This window comes from Perca flavescens, chromosome 23, assembly GCF_004354835.1.
Source record: "Perca flavescens isolate YP-PL-M2 chromosome 23, PFLA_1.0, whole genome shotgun sequence".
NCBI classification, from domain to species: domain Eukaryota; kingdom Metazoa; phylum Chordata; class Actinopteri; order Perciformes; family Percidae; genus Perca; species Perca flavescens.
Window position 1 is genome coordinate 14,403,771 of NC_041353.1, and position 14,166 is coordinate 14,417,936.

General features: G+C 40.4%; 1 protein-coding gene across 6 annotated transcripts in view; it reads right to left on the reverse strand.

Moving 5' to 3' along the window:
* Positions 1 to 11,650, reverse strand: part of znf800b (zinc finger protein 800b) — a 42,657-nt gene extending 31,007 nt beyond the window's left edge. For 3 of the 6 annotated variants that reach the window (XM_028571092.1, XM_028571087.1, XM_028571091.1), the window contains exons 1-2: positions 11,463 to 11,650; positions 9,846 to 10,080 (exon numbers count right to left, since the gene is read on the reverse strand). The gene's annotated coding sequence lies outside the window, so the exon portion shown is untranslated. Of the gene's footprint in view, positions 1 to 5,078; positions 5,115 to 9,845; positions 10,208 to 11,462 lie in introns of those variants that run through there. The other 3 variants (XM_028571090.1, XM_028571089.1, XM_028571088.1) reach the window with 3 other exon arrangements.
* Between the last annotated feature and the right edge of the window lie 2,516 nt (positions 11,651 to 14,166).

Sequence of the window (14,166 nt, forward strand, 5' to 3'; positions counted from 1 at the left end):
CGTTTACAGTTTAGGTGTCAACATTTTAACCGTGTTAAATCCAGCTACTAGCTAACGGTAGGCTAACGTTACCCAATGCCAAGTGTAGCGGTGGTGTTTGACATGCTGAAATGCTTCGGTTGCCTGTAACGTCGGTTTCGGAGCATCAGAGAGCAGCGCAGACATTGGCACAGCAATTAGGCACCGAAATCTGCGTTAGATACCGCTCGTTAAGGCACCGGTGCCATTTAATTACCGGATTTTAACATGCACCGTTCACGTGACGTGAAGATCTCGTTGCCTGAATTTTTTCACGCCAACCTTTCATAGAGATTCATCAACTTACTTTAAGTAACAGCGACAGTAAAAATGCATTTCACACACACAATATTATGGTTAAACTTTGCAATTGATCTGTGGTTCACATGCATTCCAAACCGTGAGTGTTGATCCGTACGGACCATGGATCAACTATAGTCCGTTACACCACTACCTGAAATATAAATATATATTTTTTTATATTTGTATATACTTGAAATGAAAATGAAAACCTGTAAAATGAATATTTAGCAGAATTACATTGGGTTCTATCCTATCCAATATTTTCTATATTTCTAAGCTGATTTTCTATGTTTATTCTGATAAAATGTCACCTTCCAGGGCCCCCCTGACTGATTATTGGTCCCCCCTACGACGTATCATCAGAGCAGCGCTATACAGGTCATGTGACATTCACGGATATACTAAATAAGAGAATTCACTGTCAGGTGCAACAGAGGCTGACGCTTTGGCTACATTGAACGCGTAATGTATGCGGCCTGTTCACGGAATGTATCTTTAACTGACTACACCTGCAGCACACATGCGGTGTACGTCACAGCAGAGACGGTGAGCTTTTGCTTCGGGATTGTTGTTGTTTCACAGCACTGTGAAACATCAATCTACTGTGAGTTGTTATCAGAGGACGCAGGGGATAGAAAACAGAAACTCTCAATTAAGTTGTTCCTGTATATTCCTGTTTGATTTAAAAGACATACATATAGACACTTTATAATCCATTTCTGTGTACACCTCGCGTACAAAATATAAATAGAAAATTGTCCTATTTTTTTTTTACGCTTTTAGTGTCTCTCCGCGGCGCATATGCACCATTACACACTGCTCTCGTGTTTAATTGATAATGATAAGTTTGTTTTAGGCTATATACATAAACATATTTTATTAAATAATTTTGGGTTTCATATTTAAACTAAAAAATTGAGGCATTAGTCAAGTCAGTTAAGTGTTTTTCCCCTGTGAAGAAAGACATACCATCTGTACTTGACAGCACCACTTGTGAATTTCATTCAATACCTATGAAATGAATGTCACAGATTGCTTTAAATCACTTGCACGTGCCATCTGTTTGTACGAGCGGTTCTTTCATGACGCCCAATGACTTTGTATGGGCAGAATAGAAAAGGTCTGTTACAATCACAACCAAAAAAGCAACTTTACTGCCTTCATTTACATCTACAGTACGATTTTAAATGGTAATCAATTGGTAGGTTTGTCTTAGGATTCTGAATGTCATTTGAGTGTGCCGTGGCACCAAGAAGGTTGCAAATCCCAACCAAGGACCAACAGCAGCCTAATTACTTTGTTGAGAAGTGTTTCATAAAAACCTGACAAGCAGCAGCCTGCCGGTGCTGACCAAGGCTTAAAACCCCAGTATGGACAACTGTCGGAGACCATACACAACACTCTCTTAACTCACTTCTAAAGAAGCTATATGTACAGTACTACAAAAAGGTTTAAAACAAACACATCTAGCCACACAAATGTGCCCAATACGCTCACCCACTAACATGAGGGATTATCCCGTTTCCATGGCAACAGACAGCCGTGGTTGTGAAGTAGCAACTCCTGTTCTGACTCAGGTAATAGGCGTCCTGGGCTCAAACTGAGGATGGTTTGCATCTACGGTCCAATCCTCAATTTACACTTCACTTACTGCTTAATACGGGATGCTTGTAATGTTGAAAGATAAAAAATTGAAGATTAATTTTATTTCTGTGCAAATTTCAAGTTATTCTATATAAACAAATGCCAAAACATGCCAAAGTCTTCTTAGGACAGACAAAAACTCACTATTGTTTAGGTGTTAGGCTTATATACTTATAAGTAAAGCAGTGATTATTGATGTCCTGACCTTTGATTTAGGAAACAACACATCTGAACTGAAACGTGATATTATTCAGATGTGCTGTGAAAATGTGAGAAAGAAAAGTATTCCCTGTTTGTATTTTAAGGGACACATTTAAAAGTTTATTTTCACATACTAACCCTTCTCAGCATAAATGCTACTTTTGCTTAATATTTCACAAATACACCTGATGATATCTTTTCCAGTGTTACATATTTTATAAGCAAATATGTTTAAATTTCATCTCCAGTGATAATCCAATGAATTTTGTTTATGCCAGCCAGAAATTAATTTGTCAAAGCGTTTCCCTTTTGGGAACATCTCTTATTTTAGGAGACAAATCCCTGTTTGCCCTATCAGAGGCAACAAATGAGGTAAATTCATGTCAGAAGAGCAAAACTTTCTCTTCTTTGATGCTTCAGTTTCTTTGCCGCCTACTCCATAAAGAAACATTAGCCTGTCATGTTTCATTATGTAAGAGTCTGCATGTATATACTGTATGCATACATGTATGTATGCGTTTAAATGTTTGTGTGGTTCTCGAGACAACAGATGTGTGCCTGCAATCACCACTGCCTTCTCATAGTTATTTCCGATGGCTGTGTGGGGGCGGACTGACAGGACTTCCTCCTAATGGAGGGACACCACACTCACTGACATGATGCTGACTGCTGGCACACACACCAGGAATACCACCTGACCACAAGATAGGATGGGAACAATGCTGTGGCCTACTGACAGAGTTCCCCCTGCACTTAAAAACCTGCCTTTTCTCTGGGAATTTTTTACTGAAGTTCATTTTCTGTAGCTCTGACCTTTTACCTACTTACTTCAGGTTCACCTGATGTTAGAAATCTAGGGAAATGAAAGGTATTGTCCTGTTGTACTCTGTCATCCTCTTATTGTCGGCATATCAAGTTATACTTGACAAAAATGACAATATGCATGCATGCATATATATATATATATATATATATATATATATATATATATATACAGTGGGGAAAATAAGTATTTGACCCCTTGCTGATTTTGCAGGTTTGCCCACTTACAAAGAATGCAAAAATCTACAATTTTAATCATATGTACATTCTAACAGTGAAAGACAGAATCCCAAAGAAAATTCCAGAAAATCACATCATATGAATTTATTAAAATTGATAACCATCTGATGAGGAAAAACAAGTATTTGACCCCCTGGACAAACAGCAAGTATTCTGGCTCCTACAAGCCAGTTAGTCTTTCTTTAAGACACAGCCCCAATCCGAACCAATTATCTACATCAAATACACCTGCCTCACCTCGTTACCTGTATAAAAGACACCTGTGAACACCCAAACAACCAGCATCCAACATCACTACCATGGGCAAGACCAAAGAGCTTTCTCACGGACATCAGGGACAAGATTGTTGATCTGCACAAGGCTGGGATGGGCTACAAGAGAATCGGAAAGCAACTTGAGAGAAAAAAGATCAACTGTCGGTGCAGTTATCAGGAAATGGAAGAAGCACCACACCACCGCCAACCTCCTCGGTCTGGGCCTCCACACAAGATCTTGCCTCGTGGGGTGTCCCTGATCATGCGAACGGTGAGGAATCATCCCAAAACCACAAGGGGGAACTGATGAATCAACTGAAGGCAGCTGGGACCACAGTTACAAAAAGAAACGGTTGGTAACACACTACGCCGTCATGGATTGAAATCCTGCAGCGCACGCAAAGGTCCCCTGCTCAAGAAGAAACATGTACAGGCCCGCATGAAGTTCGCCATTCACCACCTGGACGACTCAGAAGAGGCCTGGAAGAAGGTGATGTGGTCAGATGAGACCAAAATAGAACTTTTTGGCCTCAACTCAACTCGTCGTGTTTGGAGGGCAAAGAACACCGAGTACAACCCAAAGAACACCATCCCCACCGTCAAGCATGGTGGTGGCAACATCATGCTTTGGGGGTGCTTTTCAGCCAAGGGGACGGGACAACTCCATCGTATTGAGGGGAGGATGGACGGGGCCATGTATCGTGGAATTCTGGACCGACATCTCCTTCCCTCAGTGAGAGAGCTGAAGATGGGTCGAGGATGGGTGTTTCAGCACGACAACGACCCTAAGCACACCGCCAAAGCAACAAAAGAGTGGCTGAAGAAGAAGCACATCAAGGTTCTGGAGTGGCCTAGCCAGTCTCCAGACCTGAATCCGATTGAAAATCTTTGGAGGGAGCTTAAAATTCGAGTTGCCAGGCGACAACCTCGGAACCTGAATGATTTGGAGGCTGTCTGCAGGGAGGAGTGGGCCAACATCCCTGCCGAAATGTGCACAAACCTTGTCACCAACTATAAAAACCGTTTGACATCTGTGCTGGCCAATAATGGCTTTTCTACAAAATATTAACATGCTGTTTGTCCAGGGGGTCAAATACTTGTTTTTCCTCATCAGATGGTTATCAATTTTAATAAATTCATATGATGTGATTTTCTGGAATTTTCTTTGGGATTCTGTCTTTCACTGTTAGAATGTACATATGATTAAAATTGTAGATTTTTGCATTCTTTGTAAGTGGGCAAACCTGCAAAATCAGCAAGGGGTCAAATACTTATTTCCCCCACTGTATATACATATATACACACACACATATATACATATACATACATACATACATACATACACACACATATATCTATCTATATATCTATATAGATATATATAGATATAGAGATAAATAAAATAGATGGTATATGTTCTAAAAACACACAGTACATACATGAAGTTAATTCAATAAAATTACACTACAGCATCTATGTGCCCAACAAAATAACAACCAGAGGAGCTGTTTCCAAATGGGACATTTTAAAACTTGCATCTAGTGTGTTTACAAAAGGTATCACTATCTCAGTTCTCCTAGAAGACTTTTTCCTCACCTGTGTGAGTTTGACAGGACTGAGGTCTTTACCACACTGTGAATGACATACAAATGTAAAACAGCATGTGAAAATGTTAAATATGCTAAATGTTGCTGACTGATGTATTTGACAACTTTAAAATAATGATAAGAAACTATGCATAAATAAAATGCCACTGACTTCAGGAAAGTCATCAGTGGCAGAAAACATTACATTGACTTTCAAATATGACTGTCTAAGATTAGACAGTGCTTACTGCCTGTGACTGTAATGTCCAATGTGACAACATTAATTGACATGTGCTCATGAACAGACGTGATCTTACAAACACACACACAGTTGTGAATGATATTTCCAGTGTGGGAATATCAAACAACTGTATTAGGAAAACTCAAACATAAATCACTGTGGCAACAAATCATTCTCTGCAGAGATTTCTTTGCAAATGGGCAAATACCTGAGGGGTGCACACACACCAGCATATACTATTCGGTCTCCCAAAGAGCAAATTTTACTATCTACAAATATTACATTGCTCAACAAAGTTTTCTAGACTGAAACATATGCTGTTTTAAGGTCTGCAATAAGCTCCACTTGTTTTTCTGTGATAGCTTTCATCACCCAATCACGCCAGAAAACACTTGGTGGCAGGACAGCGGGTATCCAGACGGTTGGTTATTGCTGAAATTGCTATTTGAACTTCAAAACCAAATATAAAAGGAAACTTCTGCACAGTATCTAAAGACTTGATTCAAAGCAGGTACATTGGAGCAAGGGATGCAGTAGCAGAGGGTGAAAAAGGAAAACAGATTTAAATAAATATAGAAATGGAAGATGCATAATGGACATTTTTATCCCAGGTGTGTGGATGAGCAGCATATGATCTTTGAAATCAAGCCTCTAAAATTACATGTAAATGTTTAATTAAGTGCTGTATATACGGTGATGTCAACATTAAATGGCAAAGCAAAAAAGAAAAAGCAGCAATTCCTGTGATATCCAAAAGGTATTATAAAAAACCTTATCAACTGTGAATGGCACCCTGTAATGACAACAGAGGGTGATGATAACGGACTACTGAACGGATCTTCTCCAGGTAGTCGGAGCATGCTCTGTCACAATGGGCAGAAAGAGGGTCTTTGTTGACATGTCAAGCTGCTGGGAACTCACAGTGTTAACATTTACCACTGTCACAGCAAGACAACGGTTTAGTTTAGAAAGGTGTTCTTACTAACTGGTGTGTCACCTATCAAAATATATAGGACCACAGCTTCATGGCTTGCAGATAATAAGTAATAATAACAGACTTAACTGCCTTATTGGTTAAGTGTAGTTGACTTACTGATTGACTGGCTGATGCTGATTTTCTGGTTGCCTGACTGGATGGATATCTTAATTAATATCTGTCTCTCTGTTTGCCTCACTGACTGGTTATATGACCGGCAGGTTAATGGGTTTGTTGACTGACTTAACTTAGCACATTGGTTTGATAAGCTGCCTCAGTGACTGAACACAGCACTACATCATTTAACTGACTGAATCATACAGTGACATCATTAAACTGTTGCAGTCAACATGATACCTAGGAAACTTGTGATCAGGGAGGAGAGCCAGGCAGTCCTGGCTGCTGTTCAAATAAGAAAAGACTAATCTCAGGTTGCTATAACCCCAAGTCTCATGAGATGATGGGAGGCCAGGTAAGCAGGCAAAAGACTTGCAAATGGGATACATGCTAACAATTTGTATATAGGCTACAGAACAACACAAAGTATTTGACATATGCAGACCAATTCTTTCAACTTAAGGCCAATCTGTCTTTCCATTTTATTGTAGTTGCTTATAACACTAATGTCTTAGTTACCCATTCATATTCCTCCCCAAGGTTAGACTGGCCATCTCCATTGTGTCAGAAATACTCATTTTGCTGTAAAATGTTTAAAAGGGGGTGATGGTAATGGGCCTGATCTGAACTAATTTAACTTTACAACACATGTACAGTAGAACCATCTCAACATCTGAACTTAGACTGAGCCATGTTCTCTGTCAACATGCAATGCAAAATAAGTTTCCAGTCAAACAACCATACTGTAAAATTACAGCCACGTGCAGGTTCAAAGTTGCCCCAATAAACCTTGAATTGAACCATAAATTAACCATAGTAGTAGGGCTGCTTGACTCAGGCCATCTGGGGTGAATCTCTACCTTAGGGAACATCTTTCTGAGGTTTGGGTAGCAGTCTCTATTCCTTGATGTGGAATTAACCATCATCCCCAGCTTTTAATAAAGCAAAGAAAGGGGACACTGTCATCTAAATTAAAAAAAATAAGTAAATGGAAACATATGCTTTGCAAGAAAAAAAATATTTCTGCAAGATTAGAATAGATGTCTAGTTAAATTAAATTGCACAAATCAAACTGTTATATATTTGCATTATTTTAACAGTATAACTTTGCTACAGTATACCTATAATGCTGCAGTTGGACATTTTAGTCATATTCTCTAAATAGTGCTTTTATATTTAATGCTTACTACAGGTCTGTCATATCATTAAAATAAGTGTTATGATACCAGCAAGTTACCAATCAACCGTCATAAGTGATCAAATATAAATTCTAATCTTTCCCTCCACACCATAACTACATGATTTCAATGCTGACTGAATCTGCACTTTCTAGTTTGAAAATTTCAGGACTTTCTGCCTCGTGAATAAGTTCTCTGAGCTCTGGTGGATGAAACCATGCGCAGAGCCCAAAAGCGCAACAGCAACAAATAAAATGTTTCAGGACATAAACGCCCTGCTCATCTCCATAGCAGAAACGCGTGGCGCGCTGTGGATGTAATAAAAACGACGCGGGTGTGTATCCAGTGTCCAAAACATAATCCAACCTTATTCTCTGCGCTGTTAATAAAGGTTTTACGGTCATATAATCACGATCCAGTGGAAAGACATGTATCCACACACGATTGACTCCATAATAGCCACATGCACCGAGCACCATGAGGGAAGGGAAGGACCGGACGGATATACTCCTCTCCGGCTGGCCTGTCGAGCCCTGAAGCAGGTTTAGTGTGTACGCATCCACTTACGCATCCAAGGCAGGGCGAAGGAAACCTAACCATCCCGAAAAAACTGCACGATCTTCCGTGTTGATACAGAATCCCAAGTCGGTGCACTACTGGAGAGTGGAAGCGCACGGCGATTGTTGCCGCCGGGGTCCGCGTCTATTGGTTCCCTTTCAGCTGGGGCAGCGTCAGCACACACACACACAGTCTCCATTTGCAACTCCATCGCCCCCCATGGGCGTACGAGGCCGCGGGCTGTGACGCAAATTGCACTGGGTGATTTGCAAATGACATGTCTTCCTAATTCAGTGTCGTCGCCACGGGGACTGATCCAATTGACAAAATATTGCACACAAATATCCATCGGATGGTGGGTGACGAGTAAATAAAGGCGGATAAGCAGTTCGCTCTACGGGGATGCGGTTGCATAACTCAGGAAACTTAATAAAAATGTGCACGGAGCAAACGATGTGCAGTCTTCATGGCTGATGTTTTGACGTTGATTCGATTTGATCGTGATGGCCTGTACCATAACACTCAGCACACAACCAGTCCTCGACTTTTGGTCACAGGAGGAACCAAGCAGAGCATACACAGGGAACCGAGTGGCCTCGCTATGGTGGATGTGTGGTGGCCAGTGCTAGGACGCATGCACGTACAGAGAAAGACAGGACAGCCGGAGTGGGACTTAGGATCGCATTCACAGGCCATAAAGGGCCCGCATGAATACTATTGTGCTCTTTTATCCAACAGTCCCCAACTATTTACAAAAGGTTGGCCAACACACACAAAAAATATCGCGGCGAAATGGTGGCGGCGGTTACAGCAGCTGCCACTGTGCTCTGCGCAAAGCAGCAGCACATTCATTGCGCAGCGCCGGACTTCCCCAGTTTTGTGCAAACTATGTGATTCGTCCAAAAGACTTTTATTTTTACCTCATTCAGGCTGTCCTCGCCTGGCAAGCAGCGAACCAGAGCGCAGGGCAGTCGCCATTCTCATGGCACGATTTGCATCGCCCCCATTATCCCCGAAAATCTCTTTCTACACGGTTATATTGTCAGCCTTAAAAAAAACAGTATTTTGAGCAACAATGGGACAGCTTGACTTGATCAAATGAAAAGCCAAGTACAAAATGCACCTTTCGAGCCGTAAAAGAGAGGCCCCTCATAACGATTGCAGCATGGCAGGGGAGTGCGGCGTAAAAACGAGCTAACCCGAATAAAATACACACAAAGGCAAGGTGCAGTGCTCCCACTAATTACGTCCATCACCACCCTGGTAATAACACTAAACCATCCTTGGTCATTTGGATTAGCCTAGAGCCGGTGAAGATGGCATTATCATGAATGTACAACGCTGCGTTTTGCGGCTCCGTGCCACCTTTTCCAAGAAGCAGCTTGGCGCACAGGACCGGTGACCCTTCCATCTTTGCGCGTCCTTCTACCGAGCGAAATCACGAACTATCTCATGTTTTGACGAGTTACGGTTGAATACAACACATTGTAGTAGGTGATTTCATATTTGAAGAGGGAAACGCTACATGTAAAGGCTGCTACAAGTCTCGGAAACTATTCCTCTCCCCGCCGCGGCCAGGCAGAAACAAGAGGGCGATGACGCCATTTTCTGCAAAAACAACCATGCTCGGGAAGCCAAAGCGAAGGAGGTTTAACCCGCTCCGCAGCCCTCCAGTCCCAATAAAACGTATTAAAAACAAGTCCTTACCTTGTATTTGTTGGATGTGTGGTGGATTAGTGTGTTTGACGAGGTAAAACTACGCGGTCGTGGCTACTTCGAGTCCGGAGATTGTTTATTTCGCCTCCCAGCGTCCCCGGTTCACTCTGAACAAGTTCGTCAGCGAGCCGCTGTCTTTGTGCACCCAGAGGAGCCTCTCAGCATCAAACCAGTCTCTGCGCAAAGGTGCACCCTCTACGTCCAATTTCAGCTGGAAATGTCGACACTTTAGGGCGACATTGCGAAAAAAGGATAGATTAGACCTCTTCAAATTAAGAAAACTTTGATTAATATCCAGCTTTGAGCCAAAACCCACGGCTGTAGTGCTGATTTATCCCCCAAAACGCACAATCTTAGAGAGTCCACGACGCAAGTTTACGCAAAATAAAACAGGTGGAGACACCCTCTCAAAACTTAGCTAATAGGCTACAACAGATAAAATAGTCTACTTTATATTACCAATAAAATACTTAAGCCTGCTCATTCGCCAGAGTAGCACAAAGAGGACTCAACTTAAAGTGATATTCAGAAATGTGTGGCCAAAAGTTGTGGCATTTACTCATTAAAAATATACAAATTTTGTAGTATTATATAGTCCAGGGGATCACAATTTTCTCCAAAAATAAGGTTCAAGTAGAGAGACATTGGACATATGTCTCTACTTGAACCTTCTTCTAGACCTACATTTGGTAAAATGTCCTCAGAGGAACCACATCTGAGAAGTTTGTTTTTCCCTAAATCAAAGAACAGAAATATTATATTTAACTTGTTCAACACACTTACTGCACTGTGCAAAGGAAGAGTTAATGAACTATCCCCTCATGGATGTGTACCTATTGAAGTCCCTCTTGGGACCCCTTAACTCTCGGTGGCTAGCTTAATTCATCACAATGCTGATTCCAGTGGTTTTAGTCTCACTTTCAAATCCCATAAACTCTAACGTTAATGGAGAGCATAGAAGGCCAATACAAGTGCCACTGAGTCAATCAATAGTTGACAAAACATGTTAGCCTATTGTGAATACCATTTATTATTGACTGGTTTATATGTTAATTGGTTTACACTGTTATCACACAACTCCACTGCAAACAAATGTAGAAGCATTTAAAAACATGTTTTCTATTGTTTGGCGAGGGACGGTAGTGAAGTGAGTGGATTCTTAACTAAAATAAAGTCTAATTTACCGCCATGCTGTTGATGTAAAGCTAGCTAACGTTACATCAATTTAGCATTAGCAGAAGTAACGTTAACAGTACGTTAACTGTTTCGCCCACTTACTTCCCCCCTCACAACATTTCCCTTGCTTATAACCAAGCCAGGACACCAAATAAAGAATGCCAAAGTTTGTTGTGATATTCTAGTTTAATAAAATGACAGGTGTGGGAGTATTTTCGATGGGATAATATCAATTGTGTGCCAAAGCTAGCTAGCTTAAGTTGCGCAAGAGCCATCCAGCAACATCTACAAACATAAGCAAGGTTAGCTATGTTGTTATTCACAATGAGAGGTGCCCCGGCTGTTCTTTTACATTTTTAAAATTTAATAATTTGTGAGCACAAAATAGTTTACAAGGAAATGTAAATTTAAGCTAAAACAGCAAATCCTTACCTTGTTTCCAGACAACTGAACAGAAACCTGTGTTCGGTCCATCACTTATGAGATAAAGGAAATTTGAGTTATGTCAAAGAGATGCACACATAATAACTTAGCTGAATATTAATGTAGCTAGGCCTAAACAAGCTCCATAGCAAGCAAGAATATATTAAGATAAAGTTAGCTAGCTAGCTAATGTATTAACTAACCAACCTATGGTTTCTGGGTTTAACAGTTATGCTACTTAAACAAAAACAATATGGTCTAAAACATGGGGGCCCACTCTGTGGCATAGTTTGTAGCAACAAAAAAGTTTGTCAACAATTGAAGCACTATAGCCTTATATACACTTCTACTCTGGAAGAGGTATAAGGTAGTATTTTAATACAATCTTAAAGTGTATGCCTGCCTACAGTATAACAGAAGTAGTATAAGTAATGCCATCATGTACTACTCTAGCATGTAGTGTAGTAGTTGTTACCAGCAATTTAACAAAAACACTATGACTGGCGGCTGTAAATAAGTTACTGGCTTTTACGTTTATAGTGTATTTATGTTTTGTTATTATTACCCTTATGATGTACTTCTTAGGTATGCTATGCTATTTGTTTTGGTAACTCAATGGTATGGGCTTATTAGTGATTCAAGACAGCATGGTGTCATCAACAGGATGACAAACCAGCCAATAAGCAAAAGACTCAGACCCAACCTGGTAACTCATTTGAATGAAAACAACTCCATCAGCTAAGTGGGTTAAAAATGCAAAATCCAAACACATTGGAAACTAAACTGTTAGAGATTGAATAAGAGTATGAGTATAGTTAAGAAAAGTGTCCCACTTAGGCTAAGCTGTTACACCTGCTGTAAAAGATCCTTGTTCAACATATTGAGCTATTCATTAACCGTTTTTATTTAGCCACCAGGTTAGGCTACATTTGATGGATATCATATGATACAGAAATCCCCTACGTATCCTGAATACATCCTACAAGATCTCAAATCCAATAAGAAAAACACTCAACTCACTGAATGCAAAGTGGGTAGAAAGTGGGGGAATTTGAGAAGTTCTACAAGAGTTATAATCCCTGCCAGCTCTTTCCTTTAGGCTCATGAGAGCTCACAACAAAAGGTGCCCACCACTATTGCCTATACACAATTAACTAAAGCACCAGCATTATTCCATTATCATAAGAATGCTGTTTGCAATGGGGGGAGAAACTCCTCGGCATTCATAGACATCGCCGAATAGAGCCGAGAGCTTTTATCTTCTCAATTACATGCCGGCTGCATTTATCACAAAACCTAGTGACATGTTTGGACACTTTTTGTGCATGACACATAATTTGTTATGTTGGTAGTTTAAATAGCCTGTTTATAATTACAGCATGGGCTACAAATGGGGCTTGTTTGGAAGGACTGGTGAAGATGCTGGAGATTAGGATACAACTTGATTCCAGTGCGATCCACTTTTGGTTGTTTGTTTTTCCTAATTAAGCTTTCCAAATTGGAGCAAATATTTTGATTGACAAATACATAAATGTTATGAAAATCTGTTATCACATTTGTGTTCAACTTTGTTACAATTTGCAGAAAATTGAAGTCCATTTTCATTGAATTTTCGTTCTACCTTGGATGTGATTTCCTTGGCTGTCGCGTGGTAGCTGTTGTGATTATGAATTCAGTGGACGACCTGTCCAGTAATTGTTCATCCCAGCGGGAGCATCGGAATAAATGAAGACTAAATAAGGGTCGTTCCTTACTCTGAGGTTAACATCATTTCTCCTGCATTGCATTTCTTCCTGAGTGCTTTTAAACTGATTTGTGGCTGATGAGATTTGGGGTCGTGTTAGAGGTAAATGACCACAAGGTGTCAATGTTGTTGGGAATGTGCTTTTCTGTCATTTCACTCCATTAATGTAAAAAGCACTGAGGAAAGCAGCGGGTAGAAAATGCCTGCTGGATGTCATGCTCAAATAAATCTAATTGGATGTAGTGATTTGTCTGGAGAGCAGTAATAGATGGCAGTAGAGCCATCTGTACATGTAACTACAGCCACTGCTTCAGTGCCAAATCAGTATTTACAAAGGCCTCTGTTTCATACTTTACACATATATAATCTCTTTAAAAATTTCCTAAAACTGCCCAACAGGATAGTAACAGGATCCAATACATACAGTATGTTTTAGGCTCAATCTTTCCTCTTCAAAGAAAAATGATGTTTGGAAAGGGTGGAGGCATATGAGCGACATCGCAGTGCGCTGTGCAAAACAGTGATCATGAAAAAATAATGCAGCAGCTCCTTTTGTGGAAAAAAATCTCAAACTCCAGCCTCAAATGCAAACGTTAGAGCAATCTGTGGGGCTACACATCAAGGCACCAACCCTGATCATGCACTGTTTTGGCCACATTTTTTTTTTTTTTTTTTTCTCATGTCTTCTGATTTTTGTCACATGCCATGCCCTTTTCTCAGATAAGATAATTACCATGAAAAAGGCCAAATGGGTGTCTAGACTGACTTGAACTACAGGACAATTTGGTTACTGAAATATCAATCAAATTGCTTATAGTTTGCAGCCTACAATTTACATTTTTCACCTGACTCCCCCCCCCCCACAACCTAAACTCTCACAAACCAGATGGGCTGATGAGAGACTGTCATCATTACATCCATCTATTGGGCATGTTCCAAGAGTTTTCAGGATAATGTTTTTGAGTTAAA